This window comes from Gossypium arboreum, chromosome 3 (genome assembly GCF_025698485.1).
Source record: "Gossypium arboreum isolate Shixiya-1 chromosome 3, ASM2569848v2, whole genome shotgun sequence".
NCBI classification, from domain to species: Eukaryota; Viridiplantae; Streptophyta; class Magnoliopsida; order Malvales; family Malvaceae; genus Gossypium; species Gossypium arboreum.
The window spans coordinates 6610361-6631065 of NC_069072.1; the positions used below are offsets into that span (position 1 = coordinate 6610361).

Consider the following 20705-nt stretch of genomic DNA (forward strand, 5'->3'; position numbering starts at 1 on the left):
AGCTGAGTGAATCCAAGGTCTTCCTAATAGACAGTTATAGGAAGGCTTAATATCTATCACGAGGAAATCTACCTGCATGCAGCGTTTGGGCCAATCTGAAGAGGTACCTCTATCCTTCCCATTACTTTTCTTTCTGTGCCATCAAATGCTCTTACTATGTTCTGACACGTCTTCATATGGGAATTGTCTATAGGTAAACGGTTTAACGTAGCCCAAGGCAACACATTCAATACAGATCCATTATCAACTAGTACTCCGGGTAGCGTATACCCCTTGCAACGTGTAGTGATATGCAGAACCTTAGTAGACCCCCTACCCCCTGATGGTATCTCATCATCGTTGAAGGAGATGAAATTGTCAGCACTTATGCTGCCGACAAGACGATCCAGTTTGTTAACCGAAATGTCATCCGCAACATAGGTTTCGTTCAACACTTTCATCAATGCGTTGCGGTGGACCTCCGAATTTAACAGCAGAGCCAATATCGATACGTGATCCAGTTGCTGGTGTAGTTGTTCCACAACACTATACCCGCTGTGTCTTAGGAACTTCAAGAACTCTTTGGTTTCATTTTCCATTACTGGCTCATTAACTAGTGGTTCTAATCTCTCTACTTCTTGCTTGAGCATGACGGGTTTCCCTTTTGCTGGTTCGACTTCTGTGTTTGGTGTGTTAATCGAACCCTCCTTCTCTGCAACTGCTATACTACAATTATAATTCCAAGGCACTCTATGACTATCTTTATAAGGGGAAACTGTTGGCTTCTGGATTATAACTCTTGGTGTAACTCTTGCTTCTACTTCACTAACTCTGGGTTTCGAAATAATTATCACTGGACGGCTAGCTCTGCAGCCTTCTTCACTCGACTCTCCTCCTGGAGAGCATACATCTTCCTCTTCGATAAACTCGAGGAATTCCAATTCCTTATTATCCATTAGACCCTATACTAGGGCCTTGAACTCAATACAATTCTGGATCTCGTGATCTTTCTCATGATGGAACTCACATTAGTTCTGTGTATCTTGGATTTTATCCCTCAACTCTTGCGGGACTAAACCTCTCTTCTGCATTTCCTTCCAAACTAGCTTCAATGGGGTTCTCACCTCCGCGATATTCAGCTTGACTTTCCTCTCCATATTCTCAATTATCGCGTTTACCCCTTTATCAGTATGACTGCGCAACGGATTTCCCATACCAAGTGTATCATCGAATTTTACAACACCTGCTTTGATAAGCCTTTCTACACACCTTTTGAACGAGGTACAATTTTCTATCGAGTGCCTTGTAATCCCCGCATGGTATTCGCACTGAGCATTTGCATCATACCATTTAGGGTATGGGGGTTGTAACGGTTCTAAGTGGAAAAGGGCTACTACGTGTGCATCAAATAACTTTTTGTAGAGCTCCCTATACGTCACTGGTATGGGAGTGAACTGGAACCTCTCTGTATTCTGTCTTGTGTTAGGCTCTCGCCTTGGTGCGGCCTGTTGGTCTGTGGCTATCGTTCTCGATTGGTTAACTGTGACAGGTTTTGAATACCCTGAGCTCACATTACCTACATCATTTTCTCTTTTCTTTGGGGCTGACCTTCTTGTGCTTTCCCCTGTTTCTATCTTCCCACATCTTATCGCATTTTCTATCATTTCGCCTGACATCACTATGTCTGTGAAACTCTTAGTTGCGCTTCCCAGCATATGATTGATGAAAAGTGCCTTCAATGTATTGATAAACAGTATGGTCATTTCTTTTTCCAGCAGTGGTGGTTGAACTTGTATGGCAACTTCCCTCCACCTCTGGGCGTACTTCCTAAAACTTTCACCCAATTTCTTCTCCATGTTTTGTAACGTGATCTTGTCAGGCGCGATATCCGTTACATGGCCATATTGCTTCATGAAGGCCTGAGCTAAGTCTTTTCACGATTTGATTTGGGTACAACTTAACTGATTGTACCATTTCGCCGCAGCCCCAATCAAATTATCCTGAAAACAGTGAATCATCAGCTGATCATTGTTGACATACTCCGTCATTCTCCGGCAGAACATTGTAATGTGAGCCTCCGGGCAGCTGGTTCTATAATACCTTTCAAATTCTGGCATCTTAAATTTCGGAGGGAGTACTAAGTCCAGTACAAACTCAATTCCTTAGCATCAACCCCGCAATAATAATTTGTACCTTCTAATGCCTTGAACCTCTCCTCTAACCACTTGCAACGGTCATCGAACTGTTTTGGGAGCTCAGCCTTTGCTTTTTCCTTTTCTTCAACATCGTTGAGGTCGGGGACAGTTGGTTTTGCCAAATTATCTCTTGGATTAGAACTTGAGCCTGTTGGGAGATTCCCTAGTGCTGAAGTACCAGATTGATACTGAGGTCTAATATTAACAGACACCTTGGGTGGTTGGGCACTTGCTGGGGCAAATCTAGGAGGATATGTGGAGTCTTCATTGTCGTCCTCACTATCACCCATAGGGCCTTTTCCTTTGTCAGACCCCCTTCAACAGCTGTGTTAGCTGGCTCATCATGTTGTTCTGTGACTCCAGCATGTTTTTCTAGGACTCTAGCATTTGATCCTTCATCTCCTGCTGGATCCTAGCCAGCTATTCTTGCATCTGAGCTTGCAGTTGCTCCTGCCTTTATTCTAATTTCTCTAACCTCTGATCCATATCCATTGTCTTCCTCCGTGTATAGTAGCGATGTTCCAGGGTAACTAGATAAATTATCACTAATTAATAGGGTTCTTTTGTGTAACTTAATGCATATGATGCGATGTGATGTAAATGTATGAAATGAATGCAAAACTAAAAATGCGTCAATTCTGATTCAATTTCTTTTAAAAGAACTTTATTAGAAAACAGAAAACTTTACATAAAACGGATTATATATACAGCCTAGCCCTTATGCCCAAAGTTTTAACTCTCTCGAGAAGCCCAGCTAGCTCTCGACCTCGATCTGACTCTAGTTCATACTTTACACACAACACGTCAGCTTGAACTGCTAGAGTTTGCAAATGCTCCGCTACCTTTCGAATCTGAGCCACGGCCTCACCCATGATGTGATCTCTGTCCCTGACCTGGTTCTGAGATCTATGTAGCAGCTCTTTTCAATGCTCATTATCTGACTCAAGAAGTTGAATTTGAAGTTCACGATTCTGAAGTACGGTCTCAAGTTCTTCTATCTTCCCTCTCAAATCCTCGATCCTATTTAAGCTTGCCTTCAGCTCTACTGCAGAGTTGCGACTACGAGATTGATGAAGCGCCATCTCTAACTCCTCTACTCGAGCTCTTAACATTTATTTTTCATTCTGGCTTTCAACCAAACTCTTTTTTAAGACGCTCTCTCGTGCACAAGTATCATGAAATCTTTTTTCCCATTGTTCGGCTTTAGACCTTTCCTCTTGGACCTCTTGTCGCCATTGCTCTGACGTCTTTCCCAGTCTAGCATTTCTCATTGACTTATGTAGCTGCGGTAATCGGTCTTCAAAGCGTCCAAGTCCTCCTCAGCTTTTCTTTTCCCCTTTTGCAGTTTCTCAGCCTCGAGTTTCTGAACGTCGATATCTAACCTTAGATGCATCTTCTCTTCCTCCAACTGTTCTATCTTCTTTCCTAACTCTGAATTTCTCCTTTTAAACTCTTGTTTTATAATTTCCAGCTCGGAAGGAATTACTCGTAAGTGTTCTTCCATCGATTGGACGCCTTCTAGACTTGGCCTCGGAATATTATCATTGATCCTCTTACTCAACCACCTACTGTACTCAGGAGTCGTCATTGGGCATCCAGTCAACTTCTTCATTCGGTGTGTCTGTTTCCAAGCATCGGCAATTTCTCGAAATCTCTTCTTATAATTATCCCCTTTATACAAAAATTCACTATGAGCTAACCCATGTGTCGCAGGTACAAATTGCTCTAACTCATACTGCCTTAACACCAGCAAAGGGGCATACCCAACAGCTTCCCAAACTCCAAGCAGAGGTACCCAACCAAAATTTTCGCACCGGTAGAGGACTTCATCGGGAACCATCCAAGGGGCCTTCCATTCCACATCTTTTTCTTGGAGATTTTGGAGAATTTTCATCCACCTTTCTTCTGATATGCCGTCCCTCATGGGCTTAGCTATTATCTCTTTCAAAGGGGAATAATTTAAAAAAAAAAAACACTCGATTTGGCCTTCTGTGAACTTTCCAAAAGTGGCCATAGAACCAAATCGATACACATTTAAAGATCTGAATGTCTCTGCTAGAATTACTGGTACCGATGTAGCCCACTTGGCAAGTCGATCAAATAAATCAGTGACTGCTTCGTCGATCTATCGTAACGCTTTGGGAAAGATCACTAACCCAAAAATACTCAAGGCGAAAACGTCAACCTTTTTTTTTGCATCTGGATGTGCCAGGATCAAGCCTCTCAAGTTCACCCAAGGAATGCATTTCCCCTCACCTTTTTGTTTAATCCGGGCTGTAACCCACTGCTCACTCATCCCAATGACGTTCATTAGCTTCTTTACAAAACTTGGTACATTAGGGACCTTAACATACACTCTGTCCGTTTGAAACCTTGGACAACGTAACAGGGCTGAATACTCCTCCACGGTTGGCACCAAGTCCACTTTTCCGAAGGTGAAACAACTATATGCGGGGTTCCAGAACTGAGTCATAGCTCGAAACAAGTACTTGTCTACCTTAATGTCGAGCAGGTAAGGCAGATCACCGTAGTTGTAGTAGAATAATTTCTTGGTCTCGTCATTCCAGCAGGCCCATATATCCTTCAATTCTTGGAGCTCATTCTGTGTCACACTAATACGGGTGAAGTCCCACAACTCCGACGCATACCCCTCGGCCAGGCTATCCCCTTTCTCGAGCTGAGCATTCTCTGACCATGCACGGACAACCGCGTTATCCCCCACTTTATCAAGAAGTCCACTCTCCATGACAAGCTCTCTAACTTAGTAATTGAACAGGTATTGACACCTTCCTAGATATGAAATGACATGCAATCATGGCAAAAATAAAACACAATAAGTTAGTATCAAATAGTAAAAATCAAAGCAAGCAAGAAATAATCAAAAACCTATTTAGGTAATCACTAGAATTTGGCATGGCTCTACTTAGGGTAGGTCCCTAAAGGTTATTATATGCGGTTCAGTTCTAAGGAAAGGGTACCTGAACCAGCAGATTCCTTAATCCTCACCCATTATAGGTTCATATGGATCAAGTTCAGTTCAGGGGGATACATTTCCCTATGGCCATGCAGAGGTGAAAAACTCACGAAACCATAGGTACGGATATATCCCGGAGGCGATCCACTAGCCCATGCGGAGGTGAAAACCTCACGAAGGCACAGCTTCTCACTCCCACTTAAGGGCGCGACCACAACGGACATGCAGTATGATGCAGGAATAACATAAGAGAAAATAAAAATGATACTAACAAATGTGACGGAAGAAAAAATAATTTCAAAACACAATTTCCATTTTCGATAAAAGGACAGAAATTAATCAATTTTACGGCTTGACTCTCTGTTAAGGTCCCCAGTGGAGTCGCCAAGTTGTCAAAAGCATTTTTAATTTTAAAACGTGGATCGACTTTAAAAACATGGATGGAGTCGCCACCAATTCTTTTTGAGGTGTAATTGGGTCACCTTATAAAGCATTTTGGTCTACGAATGTTAAGAAAACAGGTTCGGGAATCAATTACGTACGAGGAAGGATTAGCACCCTCGTAACGCCCAAAATCGGTACCAAATTGATTAATAATGTCCTTATTGTTGAAAATTTTAAGAGATTTTAAAATATAATTCTTTTAGAAAATATTTGAACGGTTCGTTTTGGGATATTAAGGCTTATTTGTTCCAAAAGGACAAAATGTCACACCCAACACGTTAGGATGCAACATTTTAACCCTCAAGACCCAAATAGTCCCTTAATTTTCCGAAACCTGAGACTAGAAGGATATTTAAACATTTAGATGACCGAAAAAACCACAACCCAGCACGTTAGGGCATGACTCTTTCGGACTTCCAAACGCGAAACATTGCCTTGTTTTATAAGACTTTCGAAAACGATCTAAAGTCAATTAAAAAATGTATTTATTTAATTTATTTTTTGGAAAAAACGAAAAAACTAAGAACTGGCTTAAGTGAGTTTAAATTTGAGTCGTTATACCATATAAGGAAACAGGTATGCCATTGTGAAATATATAACAATAATCTAATGCAACAATATAATACGACTAAATCATAACAGGATCAGAAGATATGCATATAAAGTAAAAGGCATAATTTAAATTGAATATATATGCAAAATAACATAAGAAAATATTTTGAAGACCGAGGTATACTTTGAAATGGGATTTAAAAGAAACAAATGTATGAATAAAATATAATACATATATATATATATATATAAAAGAATATGGACAGCAAGCAATATGAAATCAATAATAATATATAGTGAGGAGTAATAAATAATAATTTAGTATAAAATAACTGATAAAAAAATGGTGTATATAAAAAACAATATGATAAGTCCATTAAAGAATATATTTGAAGGAAAAAAACTTTTAGGGAAAAAATGTATATATATATATAAGTTATAAGTAATAAAAAATGGTAGTAAATAGTAAAAATAATGAAGAAAATAAGAAGTATAATAAACTATATTTAAAATTATGAGCCTAAAAAAACTAAATAGTATAAAAATGCTTATTAGTAAAAATAATAATATAACAAATAATATAATAAATATGATGAAGATTTATACATAAAATAATTAACTTTGCTAAAAAAACTATAATAAGCATGTAATATAAAATGATATAATAATGTAAAACATAACTCAAATTGATTAAATTAAATGAAAATAAATAAAAATAATGAAAATAATATAATAAGCATAATAAATAATAGTGTAAAAAATAATACAATAAATAATAGGAAAATAATTTAATAAATGATAGTAAAAAAAGTAATAATAGATTAATAATAATACCAAAAAAAATTTGTGATAAAAGTGTCTAAAATAAACAAAATAGGGCTTAATTGGAATCACAACGGAAGTTCTAGGGTAAAACATAAATAAAAGGGGAAAGGAGGATCTTATTGGAGCGCGCGTGGAACAAGGGGGTCTAAAAATGTAATTTTCCTAAATTCTTGAACCTAGCATTTAATATGGACCAAATTAAAAGCTGCACAAAACTGCTGGGTGAAATTCAAAAACAAAAGTGAAGCAGATTTGTGCAGCAAGAAAATGCACGGGACTTAGTGCACAAATTGACCCTTTAAGGGCAAAACGCGTAGGCCCCACCACTTTAAAAGCTGTTGAATGGCATCTGCCATTTTTAAGAACCAATTTTATTTTTTATTTCTAGTGTTTTTCAAAAAAGAAGCAGAATGCTTTTTCTTCCTTGCTCCCTCTCCATTTTTGCTAGGAGTTCAACCTAGCCTGCGCCACCCTGGAGGATCATCGGTGCCACGCACCTCCACCCCATCGTCGGTTCACGAATCACGACCGGGTAAGCCCTCCTTTCTTTCTTTTTACTTAAAATCAGTCTATAAACAAAATAAAAAAATGGAAAAAAATACGAATCAAAAAAGTTACAGGAAGAAGAATGAAAAATCACCTTTCAATCCTGAGACTAGATTTTTGAGTTACTTCCGATCTTTTCTCTATAATTTCTGCTAGTGTACTTATATAATGAGTAAAAAAAAGAAAGAGCCCCGTTTACAATGTTTAAAATGGCTTTTATAGCCTAGAAAAACAAATAAACTCTTCTATTGGTTGCTATATGTTTGCTTCCTGTTACAGGTGTTGTTGCGGATATCTCGGAAGCACAAGGCGTGACAAAGAGGGACTGTTGATAGCGCACGTCTTGGAGGTGCAGTGGATGGTGGAGGCACGTGGGGATAGGGGTATTTGGGGTGGATTTTGTTTTGGTTTTGGGCTGTTTTGGGTTATAGGATTGGGCTAGTGGTTAATGGGTTTGATTAGTGGGCTAGGCAAAGAAAATTGGTCCAACATAGGGCATGCATATAAATTATTTAAAATTTTAAATTCTAAATTCTAAAAAAAAAAAAAAACATGAATTTCTAACAAATATATTTGAAAATAGATGTTAAGATGCTGAAAGAAAATTTTCTTAAATTTATTTCAGTATTTTTATTGCTTTAATTAAATTAGTGGAAGAAAAGTAGTATCCCAAAAGGACCTGATTTGATTTATTTTAACAAAGCAACCTACTTTTTTGCATGCTATTTTTTCACAACCTGATTTAAAATTTTGAAATGTGTCTTTTAAATTTTTTTAATATTTTAATATATTTTATATGATATTTGTCAATTTCTTAATTTTACTCATGAAATCTAAAACTCTACTATCATTGTATCAAATATTTTCCCATAATAAATGGGTTAGTATTTGATACACTTGCATTTTAAAAATTATCATGTGTTTCTTTTTTCTAAATATTTATTTTTAATATTATATTATACCTCTATAAGACATTGCCCTTAACCTTGCTTGTGGAGTTTAAAAACTCTATTGGCAATGTACCAAATTTTGCATATAATAAAATAATAATTAAACAATTAAAAAGACACTTGCAAATAATATTTTGGGTTTGAATCCCATTATGTGCAAGTATTTTTTTTATATTTTATATGAAAAACAAAATTGCTCTTGAAATAATATCTATTGTTTTGTAAAATTAAGAATTTTGATAATTTTATGAATGAGTTAGATTTAGTTAATGAGTGACACTAACTCAGTCAAAATATTAAATATAGTATAAACAAAAGGGATGCCATTAGTATTTACATGCATACATGTGTCTCTTTTACAATAAGAAAATGATCAAATTTTGATTTTGGTACTTACATTATATTTAATTTTGAGATTTAATTGTTATACTTTAATTTTTAACACAATTTGATCCATTTACTTTATAATGTTATTAGTTAGTTTAAACAACGAATATCGTTAATTTTATGGTTAAAATGTTAGCGTGAATTCCTCTTAAAATACTATTTTAACATAAAAATATCATCATCAAGAGTTGAAATAGATATTTTTTAAGAAAAAAATTACATTAGCCTCTTAAGTACAAACTCATTTTTTAAGTCTATATTTTTACCCAAATCCTCTCACATTTTGAGCTACCTTTTAGACCGAGTCGGATGACCTGACCCATGAACAAATCTATTAACTAATAACATTATAATAATAGACACCAAATTATATTAAATGATGTATACAAACTAAACCCAAATTCATTTTTAAAGAAATAGTTAAATAATTCTACTTTTCATAAATTAATTTAAATATATTATCATCCTTCCCTTTTATCAGTTGCCATTCTTATTTTATTTTAGTAAAGAAAAATGACTTAATTATCCCATCATAACACAAATTTCCATTGTTTGTTTGTCATGAAAGTGAAAGCATCAAAAATCAAATTCCTCCTCCGAAATTAATTATAGGTATGCGTAAGATTAGACATGATTATATAACATGCATATATAAATATATAGTCATATTTTGAGATAATGTTATATATACATGTATGGTGTTAATTTGTGTATAGATATATATGTATATTCACACAAATGTGAGGTGTGAGGGTATCTAGAAATCATGTCATATGTTACTTTTCAATAATTTTATCATGTAGATTTTTATTTTGATTTATATGTGCATTGATGTGTTTTTATCATTGCACTTTGTACATTTGTATCGACTTGTAATGCTCAATCGAGATTACTTTATGTGTACGGTTGGGGGGCCATGAATGTCACAAACCCTTGACAGAGGGTGATCCGGGATGACTGCGCCGAGGAGTTAATTCGCCAGAGTTGATGAGCTGGAGATGTCAACGATATGTTGATTGCTCGAATTGATGAGCAGTGTGCAGGAGCTTCACGGGTTGTTAGTATGGTGGAAGTCGAGAATAGTGGTTTGCAGTTAGTGAGTGATTACGTTGCTTCTTTTCCTTTTAGTCATGCTAATTATGTTGAATGTTCAACCACCCTCGTTCTCCTAGAATTATTAAGGAATACGCCATGGATTTTTATCTGAATTTATGTGCTTTTCTAGAGCCTCGCATCAGTGGGCGGAGACTAGTGGGATATGGCTTGTTTGGAAGGACATAATTACTTTATATAATTTAATTGAATAACGAAGTCAAGTACTTGTTACTACTTGTAGTCACTCAGCCAACAATGGTAAGTGTTATTCTTGTTGAAAAGAGATTAAAAAAATTGTCAAGAATGGGATTCGAACCCATGCCCTTTCGGACCAGTACCTGAAACTGGCGCCTTAGACCAACTCGGCCATCTTGACTTATGCCTAACCCTTAGGCTTCCTTTTTTTTGACATTTTGGAAAAAAGAGTAGAAAAGAAGTAAATAGCCGATAGGTAACTGGACTTGGTATGTCGTAGTCTACGTGTCCTTTTAGCGTAAAAATCCAACGCATCACAAAATATATTTGATAAAAAATATAATATGAATATATAAATATATTAATTTTCAGAGTAAACTACATTCATTATATTCTAAAATAGGTCTGTTTTATTTTGATCATTCTATTTTTTTAATATAATTATTCTAATTAATATAATTGTTTAAAAGGTAATCTACAAAAATAGTCACTTATGTTTGAAATGTTACGTTTTAGTCACTTATGTTACTATTTTGTTACGAAGCGATCACTCTACCGTTAAGTTCTGTTATCTCTCTAACGGTAATCCTACGTGGCAGTCCAACTAGATTTTAGATGCTAACTTGGATTTTTAAATGGGATAAAAATAGATTTTTAATTAAAAAATTTAATTAATTAAAATTTTTAAACCTAAGCCTTAACTAAAAAATCTGTTCATCTCCTCTTTTTAATTTTTTAATTTTTCTTCAGTCTCTTCTTTTTTTCAATGGTTTTTTTTTTCATTTGATTGGAAAAACTATTATTAAGATCAAAATAGTTGAAATCAAATTGACTACTTCATAAAGATGGATTCAATGGAGGGTTCAGGTATGTCTTCTTTGCATTCCTCTATCTCTTTTATTCAATACTGAAAAATAAAAGATTGGATTTTTTATTGATTAATGAAAACCCTAAATTAAAATTCTTAATATGAATATTAACAACTAAAAGAATTTCAAATCAGAAAAAAAGGGATACCCACAAAGGGATTGTGAACAAACAAGCTGATTCAGATAAAAAAAATCGGATTGAGAAACTAATTATTCAAGAACGTGAAGAACTGGAAAATACAATGATCAGGAACAAAAATGATTACCATCTTCTTATTTGTCGACAACCACTTCATTTTAAGTTTTAGAACATAAATTTGTTGGTGAAGAAGACATACTTGGACCCTCCATTGAATCCTCTTTTGTTTCCGTACGTGAATAAATTTTTTTGATGATAATAGATTTTTTAGTCAATTGAAAAAGAAAACTAAAAAAAGGGGGGGAGATGAAAGGTTTTTTAACTAAGATTTAGGGTTTAAAATTTTAATTAATTAAATTTATTTAATAAAAAATATATCCTCATCCCATTAGGAAATCCAAGTTGGCACTTAAAATCTAGTTGGACTGCCACATAGGATTACCGTTAAGGAGATAATGGAACTCAACGGAAGAGTGATCATTTCGTAACAAAATAATAACATAAGTGACTAAAACGTAACATTTCAAACATAAGTGACTAAAATGTAACCTGAAATAAACAAAAGTTACTATTTTTGTAGTTTACCCTTGTTTAAATTAATTATTGATGTTAAAAATTTTGTTAATCTACTAACGGACTATTGATATGGCACATTAGCCTATTGAGTGACTGACAAACATGTCAATTTTTTTTTCTTTTGACTAAAGTTAGGGATCTCTTTATAATTAGCCCAAAACAATTTATTTTTATCTTTTATTGTTTCTCTTCTCTCACTTCTTTCTTTTTTTTTTTTTTTGGTTTTTTGAAATGACATAAACATATTTGCACCATGAGTACCTCCATAACATTGACAACATTCACCACGATAACATTATGAATCAACTTAAGTAGAATCCATTCTTCTTTCTACCATATTTGGAGTCCTGTAGCCTCATTATCTTGTGAAAGTAATGCTCCTATATCTAAGTCAGAGTGAGGGCTAATACAAAAAAACATTAACATTATTATATTTATTTAAATAACATACTTATAAGCATAAATAACAATAACAAATAAAAAATCACAAAGTTAAGCACTAACGTATCTCTTCTACAAGTTACCTTAAAACTCAAACACCAACTTCTTTTTTACCGTTTGCAAAGTGGGGGAGTAGGGACCTTGTGTTGATTTAGTAGAAGAGGACAAAAAAAAAATTTGGAGTCTGACTCGGGGCCGACTGGTCAAGAGCGGTGTCACCACCCTACCAAGTGGCACCCCGTTTGTCGATGTGACTAGTGACTCCTACAAACATGACAACTTATTTTTTTTATTTTTAAATTGATGCCATCAATGTGTTAGGCAACGACAACACTAGTATTTTCTTTGATATGTTTCAGTATTTTATGTTAATACACCACTTAAAAGTAATTTTTTCAGTTGAAACGATTTGCTCATGAAGGGTGTACTGTTGGGGTCAGTGTCGACTGACAGCATAGCGTGACCGAGTTTTACTGTTCAAAACATACTATTCTCATATATTTTGTTAAAAGAAGAAGGAATCTCACATTGTCTAGGAACAAATTGCAAACCTATTATTCATTGCTCTATATATACACATATCTCACATCGCATATTGCTTAAGAAAATAAGTGAAATGAGACTTTGGGTCTATATAAAAATTTGTTTTATAAGTTTTATTTCCATATTAATTGGTGGCATCTTAAAATAAAAAAAATGGTGTTGCAACTTTGGGTTTTTATAAAGGTTTATTCTCGTAAATTTTCAAAAAATTGGTCTATTTTTATAATATTTTAAAAAAATAATCTCTTTTGAAAATTTAGTTCGAGCACCAGTAAAAGCGTGCCCACATTAGCGTGTTTTTGTTGACACGGGATAAAGCACATCCTGTCAACGCGCTTTTCTAAAATTTTCCCTTAAAATGCTTCCACGTAGACGCGTTTTGAGTTTTTTGGCCTATTCTGGTAAATAATATTTTAAGTGGCCCATTTCCGTAAATAATGTTGAAAATGAACGTTTTTTAGTAAAATAGTCCAACTAGATGTCTTAATCTCTTTTTAATCTTCTTCGGTTTTTAATGTAGTTGTTCTAGTTTTCCCAAAACGTTCTCTTTGTTGTTAATTCATTTGGTAATCTTATAAAGATTTCCAATTATTCGAGCTATCAAATTTGACTCCAATTAAGGGTTAAATTTTGTTGTTAGTCCTTATATTATATATAAGTTACGCACGTAAATTGTGTACTTCTTAAATTTTAAAATTTCAGGCTTTATCTTAATGGTAGACATTAAATCTACAAATTTAAATTATACTATTTTCAAAATTTTATGTGACAAACATATCATCACATGTGTAATGCTACATTAATTTACTATTTTTACATAATACTAAAAAAGCCATGTCATTTTAGTTTATGTATGTAATGGTTATTATGTTAAAAATATGGACATTACATATATAATAAGAGTAATTACATGTTATTATTTACTATCGTAAAGGGTTAGCCCAAATTAAAATGATCTAATTTGGTTAAAGTTTATTAGATATGAGTTATTAAATAAAGTATAGGCCAAATATGCATAGATACTCTAGTAATTAATTTCTAATTAATGATGGACTGATTAGAAATTAGAGTTAATGTGCAAAAGTTATATATTAGGGTTATGGTCCCTAAATTACACATAAGCAACTTTTCTAACATCTTATATTTAGAAAAGAGAGAGTTATCTTCTCTAGATGACTTGTGTCCATAAGATCCGAAGAATTCAAGAAATTGATGAATTTAGGTACACTTCTGCATCTAGTTTTGTTCTTGATTTATTATTAATGATTTGATATGATAGATCCTGGTTAATAAAATTTTATATCATATATTGTTTTTACGGTTCTAACAAATAGAATCCGAGCCTCGTCATGTTGAATCATTGAGAACGAACTGATTCTCTATTATTTTTGGGTTGGTTCACCCTTTAGATTTTATGGATTTGAAATATAGATTAGGTGTTTTGATTATACATTTATTAAATCTTTTGATTTTATGTTGAATTTTTAAGATTTTGGTCTTTTATTTTAATTAGTTAATTTTCTATTGTTTTCCAAGGTAGTTGTAACACCTTTCGCCTGACTCGATCGTCATATCCAAGCTACGAAATATTACATTCTTTGTATAATAGCCCATTTTTCAGTTGTGTCGAAAACAGTAGTTTCGGGACCACCAAATTCGACGAGTAAGTTCACAAATATTAGTATTTAATATTTATGAGTCAAATGTGGTTTTAAAATGGTTTTTGTTATGGTAACTTATGTGATATGAATGATTAATTTAGTTCAAATGGTAAGACCCTAAGGTTAAGTGGTTTTAGAAAATGAGGTATCGGGACCTCGTTTCTATAAAACGAGTCGTAAATATTTTTATAAATATTTATGGAGTGTCATTAAAGTGATATTAAAGTTTTGTTGAAAATTTTTAATATTTCGATAGTTAATTAATTAAAAAGGACTAAATCGTAAAAGATGTAAAATTTGATCACTACTTGATTTGAGTGATTAAATGGTTCATTGAATAAAGTAAAAGGTACTTAAATGGTAATTGGATCATTTAAGAAGTTAGTGCACAAATATGGACATGACTTTGGTGTTTCATTTATTTATTAACCAATGTTAAAATGGTAACTTGATAAATAAAACATAAGTAAAAATAATAATGGTTGTCATCTTCCTTTCTCTTTTGTTTTTCAACTGATAGCCATGGCTATGGAAGCTAGGTTCGACCATGTTTTATTTTGTACATGTCAGTTCCTAAGCTATACTGTTTCTAATAATTTTTATGTTTTTGAGATCGTTGCAACTAGGTCTAGCTAGCCCGTACCTTTGATTTTGAAACTGTTAAAGATTTTGAATGTTTCCATTGATGAACCTTGTGATTTTAGATGTTAAATGATGAATTTGAGATATTAGTTGTTATTTAAAAGTATTTTATTAAGTGATTTTTGATGAATTTTTCGATTAGGGACTAAATTATTGAAATAGAAAAAGTACAAATATTTGATGTGTAATTGTTGCAATAATGGGCTGTATTGGATGCCAGAAGTATTTGGCTTCGCTCAATTTTGGGTAAAAATGGTTAATTTGCATGTTTTAGGATTAGGGTCTAAATTGAATAAAAGTAAAATTTTGGGGCAATTTGGTAAAAATGTCAAAATGACTAAATTGCATAAAATACATTTTTTTACTGTCTAAATTAATAGATTGAATGAAATTATTAATTTAGATCAAGATCGGGTGGAAAATCGAGGAGAATGAAAAATTACCAAAATGCCTTTATACTTTAACATTTCTGCAATTCAATCCAGGTAAGTTCATAAGGTTAAAATTTAACATTTATATACATGGTGACTGGTATTACATGATATAATACATATATGTTCCATTTTTGGAAATGAATCATTATATGAGTTATATAATATTGAATTTAATGTTCGGTTTGAATTGAACGCAGGATAGAGTACATTTGTGTTTTGGTGTGTTATGGGGGTTTGGGGTGGAGATGGTATTGGAGGGAGATATTTGTATATTACTCAAGTAAACTGAGGTTCAGTATTTGTTGCAAACTCTCACGTTATACTTTTTGTTTGGCGTAATTTGGGTGGATCAACTCTTATGAGCTTCTATTAAGCTTTTATGAGCTTCTGTTGACGTGTTTCGGGTGGACCAACTCTTATGAGCTTTTGTTTGGCGTATTTCGATTGGATAAGCTCTTATGAGCTTCTGTATGGTGTGTTCGGTCTATCTGACGATATACTCTTATCTGTAAGTTGTTCTTCAAATGGAAAATCTCGTTAAGGTAATCTATTTAATGAATTTGAAAGATTGGTTATTTATTGAATATTAATCTGAACACAAATGAATTCAACAGTTGAGATTGTGGATGATGCTTAGGTTTATGCTAAGGTTATGGTTACATCATATCATGTTTAATATTAATGATATACATTAAAATGGTGAATGACAAAAAAAAAAGGGAATATGCTTATGTTCATGAAAAGGTGGTATGATTCAAAAGGTGTATTTTCTTACAAAATGATTTATCATGTGATTGACCTCAAATGAGTTGTATACATAAATGCAATAACTTGTGTATTGATGATGGTGATTAGACTTATATCAAACTTGAGATTATGATTGATATTTATACTTATGTCTGGTATTATACAAAAGAGACGGGTAAGAAAAGGTAATATAATAAGTTCATTATTGAAATGTGATATGATGAAAAAGGGATTGATGATTTGAATGATGTACTTATGTATGAGAAATTACGTGTAACACCCCTAACCCGTATCTGTTGCTGGAACACGATTACAGAGCATTACCGGAGTTTACAGAACAAATATAATAAATTTATGTCATTTACTATTTATATCTGAAACCAATCATGTTCAATCGTATTGTCTCTTAATTGGACCCTCGAGGTCCAATTTATACATTAGAAACAAGTCGGGACTAAATTGAGAACTCAAAGAATTTTTCGCAAAATTTTCAAAATTTTTCTTAGGTGCAGGGGACACATGCCTATGTGGCTCACACGACCAAGTGACACGCTTGTGTCTTAGGCCGTGTGGACATTCGATGTAAGGCACACGGCCGTGTTCCAGCCCGTATTCAAATTAGGGTAGCTACTGACTTGGGTTACACAGCCAGCTACACACCCGTGTGCTAGGCCGTGTAGACAATTTAATTTTCAAATATAGGTGCAAGATTCACATGGCCAAGACACACGCCCATGTATCTGGCCGTGTGTTTCACATGGTTGAGACACACGCCCGTATCTCTACCCGTGTGACCAATTCTGAGCATTTTGTTTCTCAATTCTTAAGATGTAGGGGACATACAGCCAAACCACACGCCCGTGTGTATGGCTGTGTTTCACACACGATTGAGACATGCCCTTGTGTGTCTACCCGTATGGACAAAATAATGCCATTTCCAAACCTTATTTCTCACCCAAATTTTGCCTTGTGCCTACATTAATTCTTGCATACATATACTAACCAATTCAAGACATTAAAACCAAACCAACATTAACATTATACATGATATATCATCATATGTATTCAAATTCACCTTTTGTAAAACACATATGTTTACCATAATTCAATCTAACCATATCAAGCACACATATATTAACCATATTATAACCTTATATATATATGTTCACTAAACATATCATCATTAGTCATTCTAATGGCTATATTACAATCAACCATTTAAATGCCAACACTGACTAAGTTAGCTTATACATGCCATTATACCAAAATAAGTTTATTATTAATACCAAAATGAGCTAAAGGATAGTGTGATAGTACTTCGACCGATTCCAACCTTTATGAGCTTCTGAGCACTATAAAACAGAGGAAAATAAAACAAAGTAAGCATTTAATGCTTAGTAAGTTCGCATAACAGGAATTTAACTTACTGTTTATATTCAATTTAAGTAATCATGTAAATAGCATGCATCCTAACAAATTGACCAATTGCCCAATCACATACACTCAATGAAGCAATTTAGTCATGAAATTCTAAATACTTTTCAAGTAATAAAGATGAGCTTATCATGTAATAACTTTCATACATATATACTTTTCTATGATAAATCATCTCAAGTTCAAATTAGCCATAATAGAACTTTTCCCGTTGAATTTATTTGAAATATCGATGGATATACATGTAGTACACTTAAAGTGTACAATACTGTAAACTGTCAACTCATATTTAGGGGTACCCAATTAGGGCACATGATCAGGAAGCACTGTCTCAAGCCATATAATAAGATGCTCATGTGAGCTATGTAACAGGAAGCTTATCCGGACTATAACAGAAAACTCATAAGAGTTTAAAACAGGAAGCTCATTGAGCTTAACAGGTAACTCCGAAGAGCTATTATCAGGGAGCTTCGGATAGCCATATAACAGGATGTTCAAGCGAGCCATATTAGAAAGCTCAAGAAGAGTCTAAAACAGGACGCTCATAAAGAACTGCGTTTGTGTCCACAATATATGAAGTATCACAACCGATCATATAACAGGACGCTCACAAAAAGCTGCGGTAGTCCGTAACACATGCAGGTTCACTACCAATCAGGATGCTCCCAAGAAATATATAACGGGAAGCTCGATAGGGCTTATAACAGGATGCTTTTTCAAATTATGGTATGTCTACAACATATGCAAGACCACAACCAATCAGGAAATCCTATATCCATCGAATTCCATCTATTCAACCCGGATTTATACTTATCGAGCAATATCAAGCATGTAATTAATTTTATACATTAAATATTTATACAATACACACATATTCAACATTCAATTCCAAACATATTAATATAAATAATCTAGTTAGACGAACTTACCTCAATAAGCGTTCGTATACAAAGATCTACTACTCCGATACTTTTTTTTCCTCGATCCAACTCCGTACTATAGCTATTTGTATGAATATAAATGAATTTAAAACCAATTTAATCCATTTCATACTCAATTTAATTCAATTCACACCCTAGGAATAATTACCATTTTACCCCTATACTTTCCATAAATAACAATTTCGTCCTTAGGCTCGGAAAATAAAATTCATGCAATTTAATCATTATTCCAAGTCTAACCGATTTTTACATATAACATTTATAGCACATATATTTCATAAAAATTAGAAATTTTTTTCATGAATTTTACATCTTAACAATTTAGTCCCTAAATAACAATTTCATGAAAATTCACTTTACAAAAATTGTTTATCTATCAACAACCTTCCATTTTCTACCATAAATTTAAAAATTTCAGCATATTCATCCATGAAAAAAATTTAATACTTTGATAACTTTACAAATTGATCCCCAAAATAGCTAGATTAGGTTATTCCAATCTCAAAAATATAAAAATTACTAAAAACGGGATAAGGTTACTTACCTAATTAGGCTTGCTTGATTTTCTTTCTCTTTCCTAGGGTTTCCATAGAATTTGGGGAAGAAGATGATATAAAATGATAATATTAGATATTTATTTATTTATCATTTTTATTTATTTCAATTTTCAATTTAGTCCTTTTCTTTTCTAATTTTTCATGGATGAATCATAAAAATATCTACTAACTTTTCTTAATGGTCTAATTACCATATAAGGACTTCCAATTTTAAATTTAATAGCTATTTGATACTTATATCTACTAGAACTCAAATTTTGCATATTATGCAATTTGGTCCTTTCTATAATTAAACATGTAATCGGCAAAATTTTCTTATCAAAATTTTCATACATCTTTCCTATCATAATGCAGAGGATGCAATATTGTTAAAATAAATTTTCTTTTTGACTCAGATTTGTGGTCCCGAAATCGCTGTTCCGATTTCATTGAAAACAGGCTGTTACATTACATATGCTATAGATGAACTTACCTAGGATGTGAATAAATATACTAATTAGTTAATTGATGTTGTTATTTAAATTTATGCTTAGTAGATGGAATAAAATATAAGTAAAGGAAGTAATTCATAGTTCTATGAAAAGGTTAATGATGGTGTATAATGTTTTATAAAATCCTATTAAGTTAGGAATGGAAAATATATATGATGTTGATAGACTTACTCATTTATGAGTTGAAATAGAATCTTGAGGCATTGATATAGGTTTATATTTAATCTATAAAATTCATTGTTGAAATAGAATGTTATATTTAAAGTCTATACGAGCTTGCTAAGCATTTATTGCTTACATAGTTATTTTTCCCTTACTTTACAGATTATCGAAGGCTCGATCAATTTGGAAGCTTATTAGAAATCTATCACACTATCCAACGATAATATTGGTAGATTTTGATATCTTTGTCAAGGTTATAATAACATGTAGAGGTGGATTTGTGTTGAATGATCTAATTATTGTGATATGTATAATTGTTATTATGGTTGATGTTCTTATGGTATATTGATGCATTGTTAGTTGATGTTAATATGGTTAAATTGATGCATACTTGGAATGACCATATTTGGTATGTTTATAATGAGGCCAAGTTGAGTTATGTTTTGAGTAGATATGAGCTATTTGAAATGGTATAAATGTGGTTAAATATGGTGAGTTTATGTTGAAGTGATATAGGTCAACTTATGATGGGTTTTGAGATGGTAAATGAATTATGTGTTGATGAATGAAATATGTAAGTACTTGTATATGTTTAGGTAAATTGTATGTTTGCATTTGGGGTGCCTATATGGCATATTGGTTGAATGAAATTTGATCATTTTATGCATGGTTAAACATGTTTTGATGTTTTGGTCATATGTGCAAATGATATTTAGGTGCATGTTTGAGGTGGATGAAGGAAATGGCTTGATTTTGGCCAATTTCTTGTCCACATGGCCTAAGACACAGGTGTGTGTCTCAGCCGGGTGTGATGCATGGTTAGGCGACACGGTTGTGTGTCCTCTATAGGTTGTTAGTGGTTGCTTTTTGAAAGTTGCACGGCCTAGCACACGGCCAGGCACACGGGCGTGTGGCTTGGCCGTGTG

The 20705-nt window shown here is 33.3% G+C and overlaps 1 long non-coding RNA gene and 1 other non-coding gene across 2 annotated transcripts; one reads left to right on the forward strand and one right to left on the reverse strand.

Annotated features, from left to right (window-relative positions):
• Positions 1 to 7335: 7335 nt before the first annotated feature.
• LOC128290641 (uncharacterized) lies at positions 7336 to 8263 on the forward strand. Its single transcript, XR_008280424.1, has 2 exons — positions 7336 to 7501; positions 7795 to 8263. It is a non-coding gene; the product is annotated as an uncharacterized LOC128290641 (long non-coding RNA).
• Positions 8264 to 10242: 1979 nt separating this feature from the next.
• On the reverse strand, positions 10243 to 10323 carry TRNAL-CAG (transfer RNA leucine (anticodon CAG)). The gene has a single exon. It is a non-coding gene; the product is annotated as a tRNA-Leu (tRNA).
• Between the last annotated feature and the right edge of the window lie 10382 nt (positions 10324 to 20705).